The sequence below is a fragment of the Mirounga leonina genome, unplaced genomic scaffold (assembly GCF_011800145.1).
Source record: "Mirounga leonina isolate KUSES-001 unplaced genomic scaffold, KU_Mleo_1.0 Mir_165, whole genome shotgun sequence".
Taxonomy (NCBI): domain Eukaryota; kingdom Metazoa; phylum Chordata; class Mammalia; order Carnivora; family Phocidae; genus Mirounga; species Mirounga leonina.
Window position 1 is genome coordinate 16,893,710 of NW_023270415.1, and position 27,255 is coordinate 16,920,964.

Consider the following 27,255-nt stretch of genomic DNA (forward strand, 5'->3'; position numbering starts at 1 on the left):
GATTGAAGCAACTCCTTGATTTATTTTTTGTAATTTATCTACTTAACTAAAATTCATTTATAACATTTGTAAGTTAATTAATTTATAACATTTCTCCTATGTGAATATAAAAGTAATCATTCAGGGATACTATCCTTCAACTTATAGCAGGAAAACACATAACATCATAGGCATTTCAAACTTGATCTGTCCTAAACGGAACTCCTATTTTTTATTCCCAGAAACTGTCCCTCTCCCAGCATTCATTATCGCTAAAAATGTCACCATCATTCACCCAGTTTCTTAAGCCAGAAATCCTGGATCATCCTTGCCTCTACTCTCTCTCTTGCTGACTCACTACTGGCATTTCTGAACACCTTGTTATACCACCATCTGTAAAACGAGAAGAGCAATATTCACTAGCTTCGATTTTGGGGAAGGCTTTGATGCCTCTTCTGCAGTGAAACTTTTACACACATACACACAAAAAATTCATAAAGTGAAAAATAGGTGATTATTGTAATACTGAGAACTAAACAGAGACTGAAGATAACTGTGTCCAAAATATTCTAAGTTACCATATTTCATTGGGGGGGGTATTTTTATAGAATATACTTCAAATATTGAAGCATCTGCATTAAGGCTCCTACAATTATATCCAAAAAATGTAGATGTGATAACCCCTAACACCTGCATGGGGCTAAACATGTGTCAGTCCTATTCTTAGTTTAACGATAATATTTTATGTCCGTACCGTAGTTTATAATGGCTTTCATGCCCATCATGTCATTTCTCCCTTACCACAGCATCATGACAACTATTACTGCATTTTACAGATGGAGGTGCTGGTTAACTTGCCCAAGGTCACTTAGTGCGTCATTGCTAAAATTCAACCCAGAACCTCCGTTTCCCAATGCCTGGTACGGCGCTAATATTATTAGAACTTTCTCTGGGCAATCCTTACCCTATGAAATCAGTAGAAGATCCCAAACATGTATACATTCTCACACACACACACACGCACCTACGTACACGTGTGTGCACACACATACATGCACACATGTACACACACACGGAGTTTCTTTTTTATTTTTTAAAGATTTATTTATTTATTTTAGGGGGCGGGGAGGGGCAAAGGGAGAGGGAGAGAGAGGATCCCAAGAACACTCCCCACCGAGCACAGAGCCCGATGTGGGGCTCAATCCCATGACCCTGACCGAGATCATGACCTGAGCTGAAACCAAGAGTTGGGACGCTCAACCGACCGAGCCAACCGGGTGCCCCTACCCACTGAGTCTCTTTATGGTCACCAAAGAGTCAGGCTCTTTCTGGGGACCCACAGCCACCACTGAATTCAGTGATTTGCCTGCCTCACTCCCTAAGACTAGGGTATTTCATGAGAAAGCTGATAGGTATCACCTAAGACCCCGTTAATGCACATTAAATTAGTTTCCCAGTGCATGACACCACCCCACAATGGAGTCGCTGACACCAATAAGGGAGGCCGCCCAGCCTCCTTGGCTGGGCTCGTAGAGGAGAGAGAGCTCAGCCTCAGGCAGAGCAGCGCATGAAGCCAGAGCTCTAAGGCAAACATCCTGAGGAGTCGTCCTGGCCTTGGGTTGTACTTGGGCCCATTTTGTTCATTTTAAAGCTACTGCCTTTAATAGAACAAATCTCTTTTGATCTGTGCCTGCTCAGCATGTGAAGAGAGGCTGAGAGAATTCGTGTTATCTTAGTTTAATAACTGTTACACCAGATAAACACTATGCACACCACTCAGCCTTCTAGAAATGGAAAATAAATCATCACCAAAAAGCTTATTTTACAAACCCACAAATCATCAGAAATATAAATGCTTTCCTTTCTATTCCCATGTTTTAATAAAGACTCCCCCCTCCTTTTTTTCAGACGCACTCAATTACAATATCACTATCAGTTCACATTACAGGTCAGAGATATGGCGCTTAATGTATGTAGAGCCTGTTCTCCTCTCCTAATAACCTGTCATTCCGAGGATTTGAATGTCAGAACACAGCCTGCCGCAGTAATGCTAGTCGGCAGCCCGATGATGAAAACTTTGGACAAATCATGAAGAACATTCCAGATCCACATCATCGGAAGGTTACCGGGGAGAGCCTTTCATTCTGCTTTGACCCCTTGATCTGACAAGTGACACCTACAAAATGAACAGCTCTCCAACTTAAATTGTTTAACTGTAGCCTGATCAGTTTTATTATCTTGCTAATCCGGATATCAGCCGTTTCATCAGAATGGAAGATATGCATATCATGAATTATTTTGACACGGGGACCTTTTAATTTTTGCCAGCAATATTTCACTGCCCCAATCAGGGCCTGCAGTCACTGGTGCCGTTCGCCTCCTGGGATGTCAGAGGACAGCGCACTCCTGACAGCACCAAATCATCCGGGAGCTGGAACGAGCCGTTGCTGCAATTATTATTGTCTTCCGTAGTCATGCATTTCATTACAGCGCCGGCAGCCAGGGCCTTGGGGTTCAGGGCAGCCTTCTCCAGGAAGCTCTGCCATTTTATGGGCTCGCCGAGCTCTGGGGTGTGACTTCCCTTTTCCTTCCCCTCAGTAGACAAGGCGAGGTGAATTTCTAATAAAAGCAAAACACTAGGTGGGGAATGCGGGAAGAGCAAGCTCAGTACAGGACATTAAGCGGCGGTGAGGCAGCTTGAATGGCCCACTTACAGTTTATGAAAGCAGTGGTTAATCAGCAAAACGGTTTGCCACAGAGGGAAATAAAGAACAGTTTATCCTGGGGGGAAAAAAATGCTCCTTTCTAAATTGCAATGTGCTCAGAACGTTTTCTTAAAGAAAATTCCCTTTTCCCTTAGATGCGTTTCTTAATTTCTCTCTCCCCTGCTGACCATTTTCTTCTTCTGAATTGCCATCCGAAGAGGATCCAGCCCCACTCCAAGCCTGACCGCATGGTCTGCATCACCGACCTGTGCTCTGGCCCTGTGCCATCGTCTGCACTGAACAGCCCCCAGAAACACACTGTTATCTTTACTCTGAGGCGACTATGGATCCTGTCGCTCATCGAAACACAGAGCACCTTCTTCATAAGTACCCATGGGAGAAAGTTTTTTCTAGTCTCACAAACAACTAACTGGTCCCTGTTTACCTTGAGAGCACCGGGAATCATATAATTTATTATGCTTCCTTTCTTGAGAAGATGGCTAGAAACCTCAACACTAAATTTGTTATTCCCCAAAATATTAAACATAGAACTACCATATGATCCAGCAACTCCACTCTGGGTAAACATCCAAAAGAATTGAGAGCAAGGATTCAAACAGGTATTTGTTCACCCATGTTGACAGCAGTATTATTCACAACAGCCAAGAGGTGGAAGTAACCTAAGTGTCCACTGATGGATGAATGAATAAACAAAGGGTGGCATATACATACAATAGAATATTATTCAGCTTTGAAAAGTAGTGAAATTCTCACACAGGCTACAACATGGATGAACCTTGACTACATATGCTAAGTGAAGCCAGTCACAGAAGGGCACAAGTACTATATGATTTCACTTCCATAAGATATCTAAAGCACTCAGATTCATAGAGAGAAGTAAAATGGTAATTATCAGGGGCTGGAGAGAGAGAAACGAGAAGTTATTGTTTAATAGGTAGTTTCAGTTTGGGATGATGAAAAAGTTCTGGACATGGATGGAGGCGATGGTTGCAGAACAATGTGAATGTCCTAGTGTCACTGAACTACACACTTTAAAATAGGTAAAATGGTAAATTTTATGGTATGTTTATTTTACCACAGTTTTTAAAAAAATTAACTTTGTAGCCAATCTCTAGCAAATGTAAAGCATCCCATAGAATGCATACTTATCTCATTACTGCCTTTATTTATTCTTCCTACGCTTACGTTATCTTTGCTTTATTTTCTTCACTGACTCTTTTAAAATATTATTTTATTGTTGTGTGTTAGTTTTTATAGTACGATGACTTAAATTTTTTTTTTGGCAGAACAAGGAAGGATTTCCATATTAAAGTACGCTCAGTCTGGCAAGACAAAGCTGTTGGTGATTGTGTCCCAGAGAAAGAGTGAGAAATACATTATTTCTGAAGTCCATTAGTGACACTGAGATAAGAAGGGAAACCTCTGAGAGGGAAGTCTAGGAAGTCTCACTCCTCCTTGAGTTGGGGAGACCCCTCCCTCCCCAGTGCCACCAGAAGACTTTGTACAGAGCTCCCCTGGGCCCTTTCACCCAGCACGGTATCAATATGCATCATTTCTCTCCCCCACTCCCAGCCAGCCTCATGGCATTCTACCTGCAGGCTTGCAGAGCCCCATGCTCAGAAGGGTGCTTGGCTTAATGCTCTACTGTCAAATAGTGAATTTCTTAATAACTTCTCAGCAAAGAGCTCCAAGTTTTCATTTTGGACCCCACAAATCCTGCAAAGTCGCAAATTATGTAGTTGGTCTTACCTCCCCCAGACAGTAAGCATCTCAGGGGAAAGAAATCCATCTTACTTTTCTTTACATCGCCAGTGCTTGATAGGCAAGTCCACGGAGAGAGTCAATAAATATTTGCTGCACAAACAATGATGGAAACTATACGAAGCCCTTGTTTTCACAGTACTAAGTATTCCTTCTTAATGATCGTATATCAATCCCACTCCAGAAAAAAAGCCTGCAAACACAGGAAGGACAGGCTTCTTGGAGGAAAAGGAAGGTTTATGGATGTGACCAAGAATAAAGAAGACACAGTGTCCCTTAGTCTTTCCTAGACTGGAATCCATACGTGGAATTCACCTCTGATGTGAGAAATGGGCTGTGTGTTGCAGCCTGAGCTCTAGTGGTTATATCCCAAGCTCCAGCCTCTTTAAGACAGAACCTTGCAGAGGTTCATCTCATATTGACACTGTTTTTTTAAACTCTCCCGAGATGTGATTTTCACAGCTTCCCTAGATAACACAACTTAGCCACTCCATTATTCTTCACAATTTCCCTGGGACATAAGGCTTTCATAGCTCTCCATTTAACAAGACAGAAATACAGAGAAAGGGAACAGAGCTGGAAGAAAATCATGAGGAAAGGAAAGAGAAAGCTAAGCAAGGAAGACAGACATGCAGACAGAAAGAAAAACAGCCACTGTGGATCACGGCTCATGACTCACAGCTCACTTCAGGTGCAAGGCCTTTACGATCTCCAACTTCCAGAGAAAGTTGTCCAGTAGCTGAGGCTTCCAGATCATTTATTTTCATTTCCCAGAACCTAAGAAAATATAAAGAAATATCAACCAAAGAATGGCCATTTAGTATCTTTGAACTCTGTCATATACTTTCTACCTACATTAGGATTAGGGGCCAGAGTAAATCCAAGACATTAATTTGAGGCAGGAAACGGGAAACACAGAAAATTGGGTATGTGGAGGGTAAAGAGGGGATACAAGAGGAAATGGCGTCCAGGGCAGCGTTTTCTAATGTGCAGACTTTCCCTAAGCCACCCCCCACCCACATGCTCACTCGGTTCCTAACAGCATCTTCATCAATTAAGATTCTATGAGACTGGCAGGCTCCAAGATCAACAGTACCATCCACATATTCACTATTCCACTGGCAAGGCGAACAATTCCGAATATTAAAAGTAAAGCAACACGTTCTGCCATGTCTTTTGTATACAGACAGCTGAAGCTACGTGAAAGTTTGGCACCAAAAGGCCAAGTACCATATTTTCAGCCACCCACACGCCAAACCCCATAATAACTACAGACTCTAGATGTGAAATTTTCAGGCATTCACAGTGAAGGAAAACTAATAGTCATGTTTCTTCATGTGCTTCCTTTCCTAACAGGGCAGTTTCTCAACTTTAAAACCTCGTCAATGTAAGCTAAAGAGAACAAAGGGTGCTGAGGAGATATTTTCACCAGATGTCAAATCGTGCTTATTTATTTAAACAGAAAACCCCATTTTGTACATTTGGTTCATTTGGTGGTATGTGCTCTGTAACAAGTATTTTTATGAGTAAAAAGCTGCCACCAGTGTGCTTAAGTTACAATAGGGCTTCAGAAAAGTCTGTTAGCTGAGACTAAATACTGCTCTTTTTGCTTTTGGTTGAAATGTAAATTCCACTGCCGTCCTCCCTCTATTACAGGAGAAACATTGTTGCTTAAAGTCATACCAGGACTAATACTTACTTCTCCTGTGGTCAAACCTAGTAGCAAAGATATTCAGTTCACTGTGCTTTTTAAGGTAGGTATATATGCTACAGAGCATTGATTTTCTCAAACATTAACAACAGAAAACATATCAATTCCCTCTTGGGTGAATAACCGGGCTCCTGGGACCTGAATGAGTCATCAGAACCTACAGGCTGAGAGCTTGTGTTGCCCGCTGAGTGAGGATAATAAAATGGGTTATCCAGCACTCCTCTGAGCCTCTGCAAATAAGGAGAATGTTAACTTGTTCTATAAAAGAAGGGCCTGTATGTCTCTCATTGTGCCAGAAAGAAAATGTAATTTTAGGTCAGACCCTGGTCAAGGAGTGTCTCCACCTGTCAAAGATAAGGTGTTTCAGATACCCCTCCTACCAACAAGGTGAGAGACAGTTGGACAGAGATCACACCTCGCAAAGATTTGAAAAAGACAAAAAAGCTTCAGAGATAAGCAAATATAGAAGGAATGTATTCCTAGATTATCAAGTAATCAACACCAGATTGTACAGAGCACAGTGCAGAGTACAATGGATAAAAAGCATTTTATAGAGAACTTTGAACAAGTACAAAAAAGATCTGTGTATTTTCTGGTGCCTTCGGGTCCCTGGTATAAGAAGGAATCTCACAGCACAGAAGGGCCTAAAGGATAAATGAAGGGGAGAACTTAGGACAATGGAAGAAGGGGAGCCCCTAGCTGAGTTTGAACAAAGACTATTCACTTACTTATATTTGGTGAAGTGTTTTCACCAGTTCCTGGATGAGGAGAAACTGGCAGATTAAACCAGCATTACTGTGTGTGTTATCATAATATACATATTAGATATATAATATCTAGTACATAATATGGTACCCATATAGGATAATACAGTGTACATAATTTTATTTAATATAACTTTTCAGTAAAATGTACATAGTTCTCATCTCATGCTATGTCTTACCCATTTTTAACTTTTCTTTTTCAAACCCAGGATTATATAATCCATTCAACTTTATGTTAAAATTAGAAATCTAGATAAACAGGGCCAAAATAATACTGTAGTGAAGATTTAGACCTATTAGATAGTATTTACCAGATATCCATTGATGGACTATCATAGATATCCCCTGGTGATGTGGCATCTCATACAGAATGCTAACTTAACTTCCTTCTCTATCAGGATAGTGGCTTACTTACATTTCCTAAGAAAACCCGCCACTATAAAACACCTAGAAATATGGATCATTTTTTAAATTCTTTTAAATGAATGTATGATCCAAAAAAAGTAAGCAAAATCTCTGGGGGCCAAAAATAAAGAGGAAACTGAAAACCCGAGTGGTGAGCCATCTCTGAGCTTTTTACTGCATTGAAAACATCCATTATTCACCAAAAGCAAGGCTGTGTTTTAATAAGGCCAAATAAGGACAAAACACATGGCTTTGGGCCTAAATGTAGGTAGTTATAATGGAGTTCCCCTATAATCAGAAATTTTCAAAAATTTCCGAGAAAGAGGATGTGAGGGCGATCTTTTTTTAAAAAAAAAAGATCTTATTCCTTTATTTGAGAGACAGCATGTGTGAGCAGGGGGAAGGGGCAGAGGGAGAAGCAGACTCCCCAATGAGCAGGGAACCCAATGCGGGAGTCAATCCCAGGACTCTGGGATCATGACCTGAGCCGAAGGCAGATGCCCAACAGACTAAGCCACTCAGGCGCCCTGTGACGGCGATCTTGCTACAACATCTGTCACCTCAATGACTGCCAGGGTTGATTCAGCAGATCTGGCTCACTAGGCGAGTGTCCCTGTCCTCCCTCACTGCTCCATGTGCATTACTCCCCAAGCTGAGACTGGGTCAAAGAGAACGACCTTCCCCGATTGAGAAGAACCACTCTTGGGTCAAAGGTATACAAATAGCTGCACTCCCCTGTTAGAACCTCCAAACAAACTCTCAAGGTCCATTTGTAGGAGAACATAGGGTAGTCAAGCTTCCAAGACTCCAGACACAACCAAATGAGGCTCTGCATGTGGCAGTCTGCCTTTCTTTAAAAAAAAAAAAAAAAGTTTTTCAGAGAAAGAGGAAGCTAAAAAAATACCAAATCTCCAACTCTTAATCATATATTATCTATTTTCAATCCCAGTCTATACCTCAGGTTTAAAAAACAAAAAACAGAGGCGCCTGGGTGGCTCAGTCAGTTAAGTGACCGACTCTTGATTTCAGCTCAGGTCAGGGTCTTGGGATCCAGCCCTGCAGTGGGCTCCATGCTCAGCAGGGAGTCTGCTTGAGATTCTCTTTCCCTCTTTGCTTCTCCCCCTTTCTCTCCCTCTCAAATAAATCTTTAAAAAAAAAAAATAGGGGCACCTGGGTGGCTCAGTAGGTTGAGCGACCAACTCTTAGTTTTGGTTCAGGGATCAAGCCCTGCATTGAGCTCTGTACTCAGCAGGGAGTCTGCTTAAAGGATTCTCTCCCTCTGCCAGTCCCCCCACATGCTCACGTTCTCTCTCTCTCAAATAAATAAATCTTAAAAAAATAAAAAAGAAATTTAAAAAATACCAGCTCTAGAGGGCACGTGATGTAATAAGCACTGGGTATTATATAAGACTGATGAATCACTGAACTCTACCTCTGAAACTAATAATACACTCTATGTTAATTAATTGAATTTAAATTAAAAAAAAAAATACCAGCTCTACTGTTGGAGAATATGGAAATACAGGCCTGTATCATGGTCCAGAAATTTGAGATATCAACATAAAAAGTAGTTCCTAACTTGTAATACTCCTCTAAAACACCTAAAAGAACCAAACATAAAATCTCCCTTAAGAGATACAGCCTCTATACTGTCAATCAAGGGTCACAATGGTAACTCTATGTATCCTATTTTGAGGAACTGCCAAACCGTTTTTCAAAGTGGCTACAAAATTTTACATTCCCACCAGCAATGCATGTAACTGTCAATTTCTCCACATCCTTGGCAACATTTGTTATTGTCTACCTTGTTTTAGCAATCCTAGTGGGTGTGAAGTGGTATGGCACTGTGGTTTTATCTTTTCTCTAATGAGTAATGATATGGAGCACCTTTTAATGTGCTTATTGGCCATTTGTATATCTCCTATGGATAATATCTACTCAAATCATTGGCCCATTTTTAAATTGGACTATATGTGCTGGTTTTGTTGTTCATTTGTAAAAGTTCTTTATATATTCTGAACACAAGTTTCTAGTCAAATGTATTATTTACACATTTTCTTCCATTTTGTGGATTATATCTTCACTTTTTTTATAATGTCTGTTGAGGCCCAAAAGTTTTTGAATTTTAAATAGATTTTACTTTTTAGAGCAATTTTAGGTTTGCAGGAAAACTAAGTAGAAGCTACAGAGATTTCCCATCCTGCCCCCACTTATACATGGCCTCCTCCATTATTAACATCCCCCCATCAAAGTGGTACATTTGTTAAAACTGATGAACTTACAATGACACCATCATCACCCGAAAGCCATAGTTTACATTACAGTTCACTCTTGGTGTTGTACGGTCTACTGGTTTGGACAAATGCATAATAACATATTCACCATTATAGTATCATACAGAGTAATTTTGCTACCCTAAAAAATCCTCAGTGTTCCAACTGTTCATCTTTCCTTCCCCTTAAATCCTGGCAACCACTGCTCTTTTTACCGTCTCCATAGTTTTCCCTTTTCCAGAACATCATATAGTTGGAATCATACAATATATAGTATTTCCAGACTGGCTTCTTTCACTTAGTAGCATGCATTTAAGTTTCCTTCATGTTTTTTCATGGCTTGATAACTCATTTCTTTTTAGTGTTGAATAACAATCCACTGTTTGGCTGTACCACAATTTATTTACCTATTCACTTACTGAAGGGCATCTTGATTGCTTCAAGTTTTGACAATTATGAATACAGCTGCTATAAACATCCATGTTCAGATTTTTCTGTGGATGTAAGTTTCCAACTCCTTTGTTTAAATACCAGTAAGCATGATCACTAGCTTATATGGTAAGAGTATGTTTACTTTTGTAGGAAATTGCCAAATATCTTCCAAAGTAGCTGTATCATTCTGTGTTCCCACTAGCAATGAATGACAGTTCCCCTATTCATTCATTATTTAATACTGAAGGAGAAGTTAGAGAACATTCCTTGACTTCAACTTACTATAAAGATACAGTTATTAAGACAGTGTGGTATTGGGGCGCCTGGGTGGCTCAGTCAGTTAAGCGTCTGCCTTCGTCTCAGGTCATGATCCCAGGGTCGTGGGATTGAGTCCCGCATCAGGCTCCCTGCTCTGCAGCAAGCCTGTTTCTCCCTCTCCCACTCCCCCTGCTTGTGCTCCCTCTCTCGCTGTGTCTCTATCAAATAAATAAATCTTTAAAAAAAAAGACAGTGTGGTATTGGTAAAATCCAAATCCCTGCGTTTGGTGTTTTCAATGTCCTGGATTTTGACCATTCTAATAGGTGGGCAGTGATATTTTATTGTTGTGTTAATGTGCATTTTTCTGATGACAAATGAGGTGAAGCATCTTTTCATATGTTTATCATATGTATATTGTTGGGAGGTATCTATTAAAGATCTTTGGTCAATTTTTTAGATGGGTTGTTTTCTTATTGTTGAGTTTTAAGAGCTCTTTTGTATTTTGGTTAACAGTCCTTTATCAGATATTTCTTTTGCCAATTTTTTCTCCCAGTCTGTGGCTTATCTTCTCACTCTTTTGTCTTTGCAGAGAAGTTTTTAATTTTAATAAAGTCCAGATTATCAATTATTTCTTTCATGGATCATGCCTTTCGTGCTTTATCTAAAAAATTGTCACCATAACCAAGGTCATTTAAGTTCTCTATGTTATCTTTTAATAGTTTCATAGTTTTGCATTTTACAATTAAGCCTATGATCCATTTTGAGTTAATTTTTGTGAAGGGTGTAAGGTCTGTGTTTAGATTTTTTTTTTTTTGCATGTGGATGTTCAGTTGTGCAGCATTTGTTGCAAAGACTGTATTTGCTCCAATGTATTGTCTTTGTTCCTTTGTCAAAGATCACTGAATATATTTATATGGATTTATTTCTGGGTTCTCTATTCTGTTCTATTTATTTGTCTGTTCTTTCACCAATACCATACTGTCATTAATTACTATATCTTTAGAATAAGTCCTGACGTCAGGTAATGTTAGCCCACCAAATTTGTTCTTCAATATTTAATATTAGCTATTCTGGGTCTTTTGCCTCTCCACATGAACTTTAAAATCAGCTTGTTGATAGCAACAAAATAACTTGCTCGTATTTTGATTGGGATGGCACTGAATTTATAGATGAAGTTGGAAGAACTAATATCTTGACAATACTGAGTTCTTGTCCATGAATATGGGGTATCTCTCCATTTGTTTACTTCTTCTTCGACATCTTTCATCAGAGTTTTATAATCTTCATCATAAAGGTGTGTGATGATATTTCATTGTATATATATAGATCTTATGTATATTTTGTTAGATTTATACTTAAGTATTTCATTTTGGGGAGTGCTAATGTAAATTTTTGTATTTCAAATTCTACTTTTTCGTTTTTTGGTATAGAGGAAATAACTGACTTTTATATATAGACCTTGTATCCTACAATCTTGTTATAATCACTTATTAGTTCCAGCAGTTTTTTGTGGATTCTTTCAGATTTTCTACATAGATAATCATGTCATCTGCAAACAAAGACAGCTTTATTTCTTCCTTCCCAGTCTATACCTTTTATTTTCTTTTCTTGTACTATTGCAATGGCTAGAATTTCCACTATGATGTTGAAAAGCAGTGACAAGGGGCGCCTGGGTGGCTCAGTCAGTTAAGCATCTGCCTTCGGCTAAGGTCATGATCTCAGGGTCCTGGGATCGAGTTCCGCATGGGGCTCCCTGCTCAGTGGGGAGCCTGCTTCTCCCTCTACCTGCTGCTCCTCCTGCTTGAGCGTTCTCTCTCTCTGACAAATAAATAAATCTAAAAAAAAAAAGAATATGAATTTAAAAAAGAAAGAAAAGCAGTGATGAGAGGGTTCATTCTTGCCTTGTTCCTGATCTTGATGGGATAGCTTTGAGCTTCTCACCATTACATATGATGCTAGCTATAGATTTTTTAGATTACTGAGTTGAGAAAATTCCCCACTCTTCCTAGTTACTGGGAATTTTTATAATGAATAGGTGTTGTAATTTATCAAATGCTTTTTCTGCATCTATTTATATGATCATGTAATTTTTCTTCTCTAGTATGTTGATGTGATGATTACATTCACTGATTTCCAAATGTTAAATCAGTTTTGCATACTTGGTAGTTTTTTTTTATTTTTGAAGTCTAATTGCCTTTTTTCTTTTGCTACATGTGCTTTTCAACTCATATCAAAGAAACCATTGCCTAATCCAAGGTCACAAGGATTTACACCTATATTTTCTTCTAATAGTTTTATTGTTCTCTTATATTTAAGTCTGTGATCCATTTTGAGTTAAAAATTGTATATAGTTTGAGGCAGGAATCTGATAACCTTTTTACTCTTTTCACACATAGGATACATTCACTGCTTCCCCAAAAGGGACATAACACAGCTTTTTTTTATTGTTTTATTCATTTCTGACTTTAAGATCACATACAGTGGTCACAGGCTCAGTGGTTTGTGAATGAAGAACACAGGTCATCTACATTCCTAACATGCAAAATACAACAGTGGAGTTGAATCAGGATGACTACGGTAAAAACTCCATTTAGAAAGGGGAAGAATAAGAAACATCAGAAATCACCAATCATTAAATCCTGCTGCAGAATCCATATAAGTTCTATACCCTGAGGTGGGCAGGGGATGGAAAATGGAAGATCCTTGATTGAACTCTTCTGTGCTCACAAAAGAGTTCCCTTGGGAATTTTTCCTTGATCTTAGCAGTTCCTCCTTCTGAAAGGTGCCTCCATGACCACTGTTCTTCATAGTCACATCTGAACTAGGAATTGGGAAATATTCCCTGCTTGAAAGTTACTAAGCTTTCACAACAATGAATAAGACTTTTATGGTGAAAATCATAAACCTTTACTGAAATATATTTTTAAAAAGCTAAATAAATGGAGGGGTGCCTGGGTGGCTCAGTCATTAAGCATCTGCCTTCAGCTCAGGTCATGATCCCAGTGTCCTGGGATCGAGCCCCACATTGGGCTCTCTGCTCCATGGGAAGGCTGCTTCTCCCTCTCCCACTCCCACTGCTTCTTGTGTTCCTGCGTTCCTGCTCTCGTTATCTCTCTGTCTTAAAAAAAAAAAAAAAAAGCCAGTGGAGTGAGCATCATTAAAAAAATAATAAAAAAAATAAATAAAAAGCTAAATAAATGGAGAAATATGCCATATTCAAAGACTGAAAACCTTAATATCATATACAAGTCAAATCTTCTTAATTGCCTAAATTGATATATAGATTTAATACAATTCCAGTCAAAATTTCAGCATGTTTTGGTGTTCATGTATATAACTGAAAATTGATAAGGCAATTGCAAAATCTATATGAAAGATTAAGGGCCCAAAGTACTCCTTAAAAGGAACAATAAGGGAGGAGGATTTGCCTTAACAGATATCAAAACTTAAACATTAAGACCAGGTAGTATTAATGAAGAGATAGACAAGGAATAGGCAGATCTGATCAGTAGAAAAGAATAGAAAGGCTAGAAGGAAATCTACATATATATGGTTTAGAGCTGGCTGTGCAGATTGGTGGGGAATAGATTTCCAATAAATGGTGCTATGCTAACTGGTTAGGTATTCTGGGGAAAAAAAATAAATATCTACCTTATACCCTACCAAAAAGAAGGAAAGAAGGTGGAGATAGATTTGAGGTGGATTGAAGATCTGAATATAAAAGGCAAAATGATTAAACTTTTTGGAAACAACTAGGAGACTCTTTATTACTCTGAGAGAATGATTTCTTGAGATACATAAAGCACAATACATAAATTTTTAAAATTGTAAATTCAACTTCACTAAGTTTAGGAACTTCTGCACTCTTTAAGCAAAATGAAGTGAATATTTGTATGCAGTATATATTTTTTAACTCCTAAAAAATCAATTAGTAAAAGCCAAACAACCCAATAAAGAAATAGCCAATAACTTGAAGAGAAACATCACTGTACTAACCTGAATAGCCAATAAACAAATGAAAAGATGCTCAAACTCTTTAGATACGGTTCGAATACAAATTGAAAGCACAATGAAAAACCATTTTACACTCACCAGATGGGCAAAAGTTTAAAAGTTTGACAATATCAAGTTAACAAGGATATGGAGTCTGAATTAGTGGTGCTGCTATAGAAAACACTGACATTATCGAATAAAATTGAAGATGAGCATAATCTATGACCTAACATTCCCTTCCTATTCACATGCCCTAGAGAAGTTTTTATACATAGATATAAGAATGTTCACAGGAGCACTGTGACTATAGAAAAGAAAAAAAAAAGAAGTAGCCCAAAAGTCCAACAACAGTAGAATGAACAAATCAATTGTGGTATTGACAAATTAACTGTAATATATATATATATATGTTATATATATATAACTGTAACATATATATATATCAGTATATGTATGTATGAAAATTAATGAATTGCCAGCACATGCAATAACAAAATTGAATCTCAAGAGCATAGTGGTAAGTGGAAAGAACAAATTGAAGAAGAATACAAAAATATGATTCCATTCCCATAAAGCTCAAAAATATTTAAAACTAAGCAATATCTTATTAAGGGATATAAACAAATGTGAGAAGATATAAATAAAAGCAATGAAATGCTAACCAGAAAATTCATGACAATGAGAACCTCTGATTGGGAAGCGGCTAGTAGGGATTTCAAAGTTGACAGTGAAGGTCCTTTGGGGAATCTGGGGTTCTGGGGTGTATACACCTTCTATTCCGTGTGTGTGTGTGTGTGTGTGTATCTCAGCCCATCTTCCCCAAAGGAATTTCATATATATATATATATATACACACACACACACACACACACACACATTATTATCTATTGAGTATTAATGAAAACTACCCCACTGAAATAGGGAGACGTTATGACAACCATCACTAGTGTGAGATAAAGCATTATTAATCCATCAGCTTCGGGGTGCCTGGGTGGCTCAGTTGTTAAGCATCTGCCTTCAGCTCAGGTCATGATCCCAGGGTCCTGGGATCAAGCCCCGCGTCGGACTCCCTGCTCCACGGGAAGCCTGCTTCTCCCTCTCCCACTCCCCCTGCTTGTGTTCCTTCTCTCGCTGTTATCTCTGTCAAATAAATAAAATCCTTAAAAAAAAAAAAAATCCATCAGCTTCATTCTTTATATTTAAGATGTTTTATGATTTTATTAGAATATATCTTTATGTGACTTTTTCAAAACTGATTTTGCCAAAACTCCGTGAATCATCTGGCTTCTGAGTTTTAGATCATTTAAAAAATTGGAAGGAGGTAGAGAATAGTAGCAGACTCATCCATAGGGAGTTATTGCAAATTGTGTTCTTGATAATATTCTTTCTTTATATCCTTTGCCTCAAACATTTTACACTTAAAAACATTTTATGGTTACATTTTACAGCTTCCCGATGAAGGTTAATGGTAGTTGTGGAGAGATTAGACCTAGAGAGAACATAACAATGAGTTTAGATGGGAGAAAGGAACTGTTTGCAATTCTTTGGTAATCTGTCAAGAATACTGGAAAGGAGCTAATAATGATAAATGGCATTAAACTATATTCTGTTCTAAGTCAGAACCCCATTCATGTGCCACAGTTTAAGGATTGTTCTGGTATTAGAGGTCACACAAAATTCTTCTACAGACTGTTCTCTCCTTTTATAGAATTTTTCATGATGAAATAATCTCCTTGCCCATTGATGTCTCAAGTAGTCATGGCATAATGGCCAGAACTGCTCTGAGCGTTCTAGTGGATAACATCAAGAGAGCCAGCTCAGTGTGCTGGGAGTACACGGCCTTCGTGCTACCTCACACTCCTCCACTTACCATCTGTGTGTCCTTGGGAACCTGGCGCAATCTCTCCTTGCTATGGGAGAGATTATCATGGAGTTGTTCTGAGGGTTAAATGAGCCAATATACAAAGCACCCAACTCTTAGCAGATGCTTTAGAAAAGTTGTTGCCTTCCCCAGCCATTCTCTTTGCAGTGGAAATGCAGTCCTATATCCCAATGCTGTGAGCATGTTTAGAGTTGGCCAAAAGCTATAATCTGAGATTATTATAGAAGGATCATTAATACATCAGGGAAGCCAATTAAATTCCTATTCTTATTGCCTCTGATTATTCTATTTCTTCAAAAATGCTTCATGAGCACTTAGAGCAGTTTTCTGTTGAATGAGATTTATACTACAAGCAACTTTACATTTATTTTGAAATTCCTTAAGAAACTAGAAATTAAGTCTGATTATGACTGAGATTATAAATAAACTAAAGATAAGACAAAACCACTGGAAACAACTGTGAAATCCCAGAGATTAAGAAACTTTGATTTTTACCTACACTAAAAAAATATTTAGAAGATGTTTGGATTTCTGTTTAATTTTGTGTTAAATACAGAGAATATTTTGACAATCTGGAAAACAAAGAACTATCTGCTTTTTTAAAAATTTTGTGTTGCTAAATATAGATAATATTTTGACAAACTGAAAAAGAACTATTTTAAGCCTGGTTTCAAGAGGCTTGATCATAATTAGTTGGTGTTTATTAGTGTCCCCTGAGTGCATGGGTTTGCATTTGCCTTTGAAGAATATTAAATAACAGGAAAATATTAATTCTTGCCCTCTAAGGGTTTACATTCTAGGATAGCTCATTCATTTGGGAGAAAATAATTTTTTCATTTTGAAAACAGCAGGCAGATGGTTTAATCCATTGGGTTTAGTTTCAAACAAACAAACAAAAACATTTTTTGAGGTGTAGAAAAACTAAGTGAAACAGATAAAAACATGTCAAGAGTTTTACATTTAATTTGGCTCTATGGAAACATTCAATATTAAGTGTTAAATATGCATAATATTAACACATTTATTCTAAGTCATCAATTTAATATTCTTCTCCAGTTTCCAAGAGATTCCATTGAATTCAACCAGTATTTTTCCATTACCTATAATGTGCCTGGGTGCGATGCAGAAATTCTATCATCATTGGGTCACTTACCAATGTTGTGCACCTACCACGTGCCACACACAATTCTAAGTCCTGGACACAAGAGGCTTTCTACCTATTACAACATCAGTGCTATCGAACTATTTTCTAAATCTCCTAACACCAGTAGAGATGCAAGGAACTTGAAAATGTGTTTTTTCTGACATTTTCATGTCACTGCAAATGGCAAATGAGGATGTAGACAAAAAGCAAGTCTTGTGCACTGTTGGTAGGAAGGCAAACTGGTGCAGCCACTGTGGAAAACAGTGTGGAGTTTCCTCAAAAAGTTAAAAATAAATCCAGCAATCACACTACTGGGTATTTACTCAAAGTATATAAAAACACAAATTCAAATGGATACATGCACCCTGATGTTTATAGCAGCATTATCTACAATAGCCAAGATAGGGAAGCAGCCCAAGTGTTCACTGATTGATGAGTGGATAAAGAAGATGTGGTGAGAGTGTGTGTGTGTGTGTGTGTGTGTGATGGAATATTACTCAGTCATAAAAAAGAATGAAATCAACACCTGTTGTTTCTTGTGTTTGATTTTAGTCATTCTGATAAGTGTGAGGTGACATCTCATTGTGGTTTTGATATGCATTTCCCTGATGATAAGTGATGATGAACATCTTTTCATGTGTCTGTTGGCCATTCAGATGTCTTCTTTAGAGAAATGTTTGTTCACGTCTTCTGCCCATTTTTAAATTGGATTATTTGGTTTTTGGGTGTTGAGTTTTATAATGTCTTTATATATTTTCAATACTAACCCTGATATGTCATTTGCAAATATCTTCTCCCATTCCGGATGTTGCCTTTTAGTTTGATTGATTATTTCCTTCGCTGTACAGAAGCTTTTTATTTTGACATTTTCCCATTTATTTTTGCTTTTCTTTCCCATGTGTCTGGGAACCTATCTAGAAAAAAGTTGTTACAGCTGATGTCAGAGAAATTACTGCCTGCGTTCTCATCTGGGATTTTTATGGTTTCAGGTCTCACATTTAGGTCTTTAATCCATTTTGAATTTTTTTGTGTGTGTATGGTGTAAGAAAGTGGTCCAGTTTCATTCTTTTGCATGCTGCTGTCCAGTTTTCCCAACACCATCTGTTGGAGAGAGATTAGTCCTCCCTTTTATATGCTCCCATAGCCCTGGTGTTGCTCTTACATAGCATTTTTCACAATTATGATTCAATAATTAGAGTTGACCCTTCAACAACATGGAAGTTAAGGGCACTGATGCCCCCACACAAAGTCAAAAATCCATGTATACCTTTTGACTCCCAAAAACTTAAATACTAATAGCCTACTATTAGCCAGGAGCCTTATTGATAACATAGTTGATTAACACATATTTTGTATATTATATGTGTTATATATCATATTCTTACAATAAAGTAAGCTAGAGAAAAGAAATTATTAAGAAAATCATAAGGCAGAGAAAATATATTTACAGTACTATATTGTATTTATGGGAAAAAAATCTACATTTAATTGGGCCTATGTGGTTCAAACCCGTGTTGTGCAAGGACCAACTGTATTTGTCTGTATTTGTTTAATGTCTGGTTCTTCTGTTAAATTGTAAGGACTAAAAAAAAAAATTATTAAGAACTATGAAAACTAGAACCAGTTTTACTGTACAGGCTTGGTCCACGTTTTGCCTTTTTAAAACTAAATCCCCATCACTGAACATGGTGCCTGGTATATAAGAATAAACACTTTATGTATGCATAAGTCAGTGAGTGAATGAATGAATGAACATGATCCTCGAGCTGAATCTATCATTTATTAGTATCCCAGAGTCATTCATTTATGGTCAAAGTAGACTTCTCATCAGCAAATATGAATTGAGGATACCTTTGTATCCTTTGTAATGCACTTTGTAATTCTACCACTTAGCATGTTGCCTGGTACATAATAAGGATTTTATAAATGTTGGATGATGGATGGATGATGGAAGATTGAATGGATGGATGAAAGGAACCAAATACAGTAATTAGGTTTGTCTATAGTTAAATTTACCTGTCGTTTTGTATAAGCATTATAATCATCCACATCAAATCATCTAAGCAAATATGAACAGATTTGAAAAAGTGCAGGGAGATTAAAGGAAGAAAACAAAAGGGAAAGTAAAACCTTATGTTTCTCCTGAGCTCTTAAAGTCTTATTGTCTGTAATACATATTTGGCACTTATAACTGTTACTTACCTTTATATATGTGTATGGTTTATCCACACTTATATATATGCATGGTTAACCACATTATAAACTTCTTTAGCTCTAGTAACATACCTTATATTGCCCTGTATCTTCCCCCTCAACTTCTGCAGCAGCTGGCTCAGTGCCTAGCCTGTAAGAGGTACTCAGAATGTAGCATGACACAGTGTTGCTATATTCTGACCGACTTGTTTTTTCTCATGTACTGTAAATAAAGGCTAATTTTATCTCCCTGAGCCTTACCCAGTCTCCATCCTGAAGTTCCAGTCTCTGATTGCCAGAATGGTGTTATTTCATTATCTAGATTGCACACACCAGACTTAAAGCTAGATAAAGAAAAGATAAAAGTTGCTGGCTTGGCGCTCAAGGTATAAAAGTCTAAATTAGACTGGCAGTTGTAACAATGGTTAAAATAACAATAAGTTAAAAATAGTCATTGTCACTAATGACAAATTTTCTGATAAAGAAATAAAGACATCAATCCCACTTACAGAGCATCAAAAACAATAAAATACTTAGGAATAAGTTTAACTTAAAAGGTGAAAGATCTCTATTCTGAAAACTACAAGGCGTTGATTAAAAAAAAAAAATCAAAGAAGACACAAATAAATGGAGAGGTATCCTGTGTTCATGGATGAGAAATATTAATACTGTTGAAATGTCAATACTGCCAAAAGCCATCTACAGATTTAATGCCATCCCATCAAGATTTCAACGACATTTTTTACAGAAGTTTAAAAAAAAAACTCTTAAAATGTATATGAAACCACAAAAGACCCTGAAAAGCCAAAGCAATTCTGAGAAAGAAGAACAAAGCAGGAGGCATCACACTTCCAGATTTCAAGCTATACTATAAAGCTATAGTTCTCAAAACAGCATTGTACTTACATAAAAACAAATAAACCAATGAAACCAAACTGAGAGCCTAGAAATAAAGCCAAGCATATAGTCAACTAATATTTGACAAGGGAGCCAAAATATTCAATGGAGAAAAGACAGTTGTTTCAAAATATGTGGCGGAGATAACGGGATATTCACATGTAAAGAAACTGGACCCAAAGCTTACACCACTCACAAAAATTAACTTGAAATGGATTAAAGACTTACATATAAGACCGGAACCATGAAACACCTAAAAGAAAACATAGGAACAAATCTCTTTGACATGGGTCTTGGTAATGATTTTTGGATATGACACCTAAAGCACAAGCAACAACAACAACAACAACAAAAATGGGACTACATCCAACTAAAAAGCTCTGAACAGTAAAAGAAACCATCAACAAAATGAAAAGATAACCTATAGAATAGAAAAAATATTTGCAAACTGTATATCTGATAAGATGCTAATACCCAAAATAGGTTAAAATTCATACTGGATCACGACATCAAAACTAATGATGTATTGTATGGTGACTAACATAACATAATAAAATAAAATTTAAAAAATAAATAAATAAAATAATGCATGAAAAACAATTTAAAAAATTCATACAACTCAATGGCAGAAAAACAAAAACAAATAACCCAGTTTAAAAATGGGCAAAAGACTGGAATAGACATTTTTCCAGACAATACATGAAAGGCCAACAAGTGCATGAAAAGATGCTCAACATCTCTACTCATTAGAGATATAAAATAAAACCACAATGAGGTATCACCCCATGCCTGTTAAAATGGCCAAGATCAAAAAGAGAGGAAAAATTCTGCTAAGGATGTGGAGAAAAGGGAACACTTGTGCACTGTCGGTGGGATGTAAATTCGTGCAGCCAGTATGGAAAACAGTATGGAGGATCCTCAAATAACTAAAAATAGAACTACCATATGATCCTGCAATTCTACTTCTGAGAATATATCCAAAGGAAATGAAAACACTAACTGGATAAGATACCTGCACCCCCACGTTCATAGCAGGATTATTTACAATAGCCGAGACATGGAAACAACCTAAGTGTCCATCAATGCACGAATGGATAAAGAAGATGTAGTATATAACTAGTGGAACATTATTCAGCCATAAAAAGCAAGGAAATTCTACTATTTGCAACAACATGGATGGACCCTGAAGGCCTTATACTAGGTGAAATAAGACAGACAGAGGAAGACAAATACTATATGACCTCACTTATATGTGGAATCTTAAAAAAAAAAATCATGGAAAAAGACTTGTGGTTACCAGAGGTGGAGGGTAGAAAGGGAATTGGAGGAAGTATGGTCAAAAGGTACAAACTTCCACTTATAAGGTAAGTAACTATTAGGGGTGTAATGTACAGCATGATGACTATAATTACCACTGCTGCATGATACACAGGAAAGTTATTAAAGAGTAAATCCTGAGTTTTCATCACAAGAAAATATTTTCTTTTTTTCTTTCTTTTCTTTTTATTGTATCTGTATGAGAAGATGGATGTTAGCTGAACCTACTGAGGCAATCGTTTCATGACATATGTAAATCAAACCATCATGCTGTATGCCTAAAATTTATCCAGTGATGTATGTCAATTTTTTCTTAATAAAACTGGAAAAATGGTCATTGTGAGTTTTTTTAGGATAATTACAATGTGACTATTTATTTTGTGCTAATAATCTAGAAAAAGATTAAAATGCACTTTCTGAAAGAAAAGACATCTAAAGAGCTTTGTGTATTTCTGATAAGCTGCTAAAATCCAAAAGAATAAAAGATCATACTACCAAGTGTATAAATGATATTTTGCTAGTTGTTAAAATTCTTATAGAAAAGTAAAGAAATAGCGCTCCTGGGTGGCTCAGTCAGTCAATCATCTGCCTTTGGCTCAGGTCATGATCCCAGGGTCCTGGGATCAAGTCCCGCATCGAGCTCCCTGCTCAGCCGGAGAAGAGTCTGCTTCTCCCTCTGCCCCTTCCCCGCTGCTCATGCTCACTCTCTCAATTTTCAAATAAATAAATAAATAAGTAATCTTTAAAAAAAAGAAAGGTAAAGAATTGAAGAACTAGATCCTGTCAGGACCAAGTACTTGTAAAAAGAAGGAGGAAGGGAGTGAGGAAAGGGAGAAAGGAGGAAAGGAGGGAAGGAGGAGGGAGAAAAGGAAGGACAGGCGGGCCTACGTCAATAAACCTGCACACAATTCTCAGAGTTTGCCAGTCCTTGTTCTGCTGACCTCTTAGTAATGACTGAGCAGCCCTGTCACCTGTATGTTCAGTCCCACTGGGTTTTTTAAGCCAACCCTGTACAAAGCTGGATTAGCCAGTGGACTAATCGCCCTGTACCTAGGCAGAGATGGTAACACCCCACTAGCAAAAATGACTGAGCATGCATCCCTATATATGTGCCTCTATTTACATGTAAATTACACACACGTTCTATTGTAGTACTATATTATATACATCATAAGACATACATAGAAGTGTAATGTTTTAAAGAATGAGGTGAAAATAAACATGACAGTGCTAGTGTTTCTCTTCTTTGCTCCCATGGATCATGTGCACAGCCCCCAGGCTGAATGTTCCCAGCTTGGAGACCTCTGGTGGAAGCTCCCCCTGGAAGCCCCAGGTGTGTTTTTCTCATCTGTGTGACTGTGCTTCTGCCTTTCTGATTTGCCCTTAGGCTCCCTCTTCCTCCCACTGTAAGCAGGCACCCTCATCTGAATCCCAGCCCACTCATCTGGACCCCTGAAACTCTGATTTATTTTGTTTCAAATCCCTCTCCGCTGGGAGCATGACTCTGCTCTTTAAGCCTCAGCCACTGGTTGGGAATGTGATCTGCAAACATACACAACACCTACAACCACAAAGGTGCCACTCACCTGGCTCAATCACTGGCTCTACCTGGAAATTCTTGCTGTTCTATCAGATCCTTCAGGACACTTGGCGACTACAATGCTGCTCCTCGGGAAGGAAGGATGGGAGTTGTTCAAATAAAGCTACCATTCAGTGTATGTCTGGCGACAATAGATAACTTTTCTTTCTTTACTCCTGTGTCACATAAAACACAAGCAGGGATATGTCAATCTGACAGACTATAGCAGCACAAATCAGAGTGTTTATTATAATACATGTCTAATATATCTTTGGTGTCAGTTGTATTGACTTTCCTATTAATCATTAGCATACTAATTAAATAAAAATTCATTTATTACCACATTTTAGATTAGATTGGCTTTTTCCCCCTTTATGCCATCTGGTGTGTCTTCTTCCAGTACAGTCTCTTTCAAATATGCAATCTCAGGGTTATAAAACTCTCTGAAAATGTAATAACCAATACCACAGTAAAACAAATGCCTTCAAAGGACAAGAGAATTGCTTTGTTGAGCCTTCTGATATCAGTAACATGAGTCAGCTGTCAGTCTGTTATCAACAATTAGACCAGTCTGGAATGTTCAGCATCTCCAAAGCCACAGGATTCTCTAAAATGAGGAGTAAGGGGCTTAAATTTTGGCCTCAGCTCCTCTTCTCACTCTACAATCCTGTTATTCTTGAAATTCTCATAGCTAAGTTAACCAATTATCAAAGGAGAAAATGTAAGAAGAAAACCTTGTTCCAAAAGTACTATGTGTAGGGCTCATGGATGTTTAAATTTGGTTATCTAACAGGAAATACTGCAATAAGAAAAGGCAAAAATAAAAATCCTCTTACATCTACATATAAAAGGAGCAACTGCAGAACAGTTCTAAAACCAAAAACAAAACATAAGTATCCTAAACAACTATCACTAAACTGTCACAAAGGAGCATTGAGAATGAAAAATGTAACACTGAGAATGAAAATATAATCCTATTGAACAATTGCTTTATATCTCACCTTAAACTTGATAAGCTGGAAAAATCCAAGGTTAGATAAAAGCATAAGTAGAAAAAGTGAAAATAAAATAGAAATATTCACCAGCACTGCATCATTTCAATAGAGAATATCTCATTGTTAGAGAATAATAGTGGGGGAGAAAAACACTTCCAGTTTGACAATTTTAGAATTTCTAGTTCACTCTCTTTCAAATTTGAAAATAATCACTTTTTATAGTTTCCAGTTTGTTCATGAAATATTTAAGACTGAGTTTTCTCTCCCTAAGCATAATAAACATGGTTTATGTTGGTCTGCCTCTGGTAATTCTACCCTGCAGATGTCCCATGGATCTGTTTCAGTGTTCTATTCTCAGTCATGTTTTCTTGTCTCTCTTTCTTATCTTTAACAGTGTAGTGGACATCATAGTGGGGGGGGGGGAACCTTAGAGTTATAATTTGAGGCTGAGAATGACCTTTGTCCTCCTCTAAGAGAAGACTTTCATTTGCTTCTGCTAGGAGCTCAGGTTGCACTGGCAATCTAAGCTCCATTTGATCAGACTTCAAGGTTGGAAGTTTTGGGGCCCATGGATAACTGGAAGGCTGCCTGGAATCCATGTTAAGAGTTGCTTTATGTCTCACTGCTAGGGTGCAGACTTTTGGTGCTCCATCCACAATCGGTGTTCCCATGGACCCTTCACTCTTGGTATCACTGAACTCTAGTTTAGGTACCCCCTGTTCTCTGAGGCTTTCACAAACAGTGCTCATCCCTTCAGCCACCCGTTCTGGGTTGGCAAATGTTCCCTACCATGCAAAAGTGATCTCAAATGCCAGGCACGTGTTCTGTATTACTGTCTTCTCGCAGGTCTTGGCAAGGTAATTCTTTACTCTTTTGTCAGTTCTTAGGTGATTTTAGAAGATTTTTAAATATTTTGTCAAGCTTTTTCAGTTAATGTCAACAGGAGTGTTGGTCCAAATTACCTAGTCCATCCACCATTAAAGGGGTCAGAATTCCAATTACAGTTCAAGTTTTAAACTCCAGTTGAAGGTAGCATATATCATTTTCCTTTTGAAGTTTCCCACTGGACAACATATATATGTCATTGTTTTCTTTACTTATATCTAATTCCAAAAGAAAGTATTCAATGAGTTTCATACAAATTATATGATGATTCTATTCAGATGTATATTAAATAACTCACCTCCATATAATAAATAATAATAATCAGTCAACAAATATTTTTTGAGCATGTACGATGTGCCAGTCTTATTTTAGGTGCATCAGTGAAAGAAACAAAGAACCTCCTCATCCTTACAGTGCTTATATTCTAATGACAAGAGACAGATTACAAAAGCTTAAATATATAAAGAGGTAAATTACATGGCATGTAATATATTAGTATATCATATTGGAGGTGGCACATATTATGGAAAAGAGTAAAGCTGGGTAGATCTGTAGAGTCAGGACAGGGAGAAGAGTTACAACTTTCTTCAAAGTAGCCAGACTAGGATTCATTGAAAAGATGAAATTTTAGCAATAACTTGAAGTGAGGAAGTCACCCATGTGTATATCTGGGGGCAGAGAGAACAGCCAGCAGGAAGACCCTAGGCTAGGATTATGTCCATCCTGATCATGGAACGTCAGGAAAGCCATATGGCTAGAGTGGAGCGAAAGAAGGATGACGAGGAAAGGATGAGTTATGAGAGATCATGGAGGTGAGCGAGGTAGAGCTGGCCACAGGGCCTTGGGGCCATTGTGAGAACTTCAGCTTTCATGCTGAGTGCCATAGTGAGCACTGCACTAGGGAGAGAAGGGGTTTTACCATTCTGGCTGGGGTTCTGGGAATGGGTGGAAAGAACTGGAGACCAGATAGGAGCACACTGCAGGAACACAGAAAACAGATTATACTGTCTCAATATAACTCTGGATGTATTTTCAAGGTGACATCAATGACATTTTGACAAATTAGATGTGGAGTATGAGAAAAAAAAGAAGATTACAAGTATATTTTCCAAGATTTTTGGGGTTTTTTTCTGAGCAACCAGAAAGATGGAATTGCCATCTTCTGAAAAGGGGAAGGCAACAGCCTAGTGGAAAGTTAGAAATGCAGTTTGTGTTGCATTTGACGTGGCTACTTGACAATGGAGATAGACACCCATGTTGGATATTCCAGTCAGGAGATAAAGGTGAGAAATCTGAAACGGATATATAAACTTGAGACTCGTAAGTTAATAGTTTATATTTAAAGCCATGAGACTTAATGAGATTCCCATGGGAACAAAAATAGAGGAATAAAAGATGTCAAGGACTGAGCACTCAAACATTAAGAGGTCCCAATATCATTCATATGTATTGATTTTGGAGCGATAAAAGGAAAAGCTGAGTAGCGGGCAATAAGAGCACAATCTGAGGTCAACAGGAGAGAATATATGAAATCAGGAAAACACAGGAAATGTGGCCAATAATTATTTACCTTTCTAACCACTCCTTGCCAGATACTTTCCCTCTTTCCACACAGCTCTTTTATTTTCTTGGAGTTAGAAGTAGATGCCATTTTAGCTATTTAGGATGTGTACACCACACTTCACAAACATTTTTTAGAACACATAGGAGATTTTCAGAATCAGCAGGTACAGAAGAGACAGAAAATAAGTTCTCCTTCTGTGGAAACCACAGTCATTGTAAAATCAGCCCTGTGCAAAACTGCCAAGCTGAACTTACCTCCAACATCACTCCAGTTCCCTTTCTCTATCCCTTCTTCCATCCAGTGACTCCGAATCTTCGATCACAGCAGTACACAGCATCCTCAAACTGACCACTGCCTAGTACTTCTGAAGCCCCAGACCTCTAACACACCACTCCTCTTCGTCAAAACTTCTCTCTTTTCTGTCTGAGGACATCACAGCCTTTCACTCTGCCAGCAAACAAAGGTGCTATTATCTGATAGTAATTCGCTGGAGGAT

The 27,255-nt window shown here is 37.8% G+C and overlaps 1 long non-coding RNA gene across 1 annotated transcript; it reads right to left on the reverse strand.

The window, feature by feature from the left end:
* Positions 1–1,135: 1,135 nt before the first annotated feature.
* LOC118014873 lies at positions 1,136–27,255 on the reverse strand. Its single transcript, XR_004680404.1, has 4 exons — positions 27,014–27,255; positions 23,323–23,491; positions 5,146–5,243; positions 1,136–2,598 (listed from the first exon to the last, which is right to left on the reverse strand). It is a non-coding gene; the product is annotated as an uncharacterized LOC118014873 (long non-coding RNA).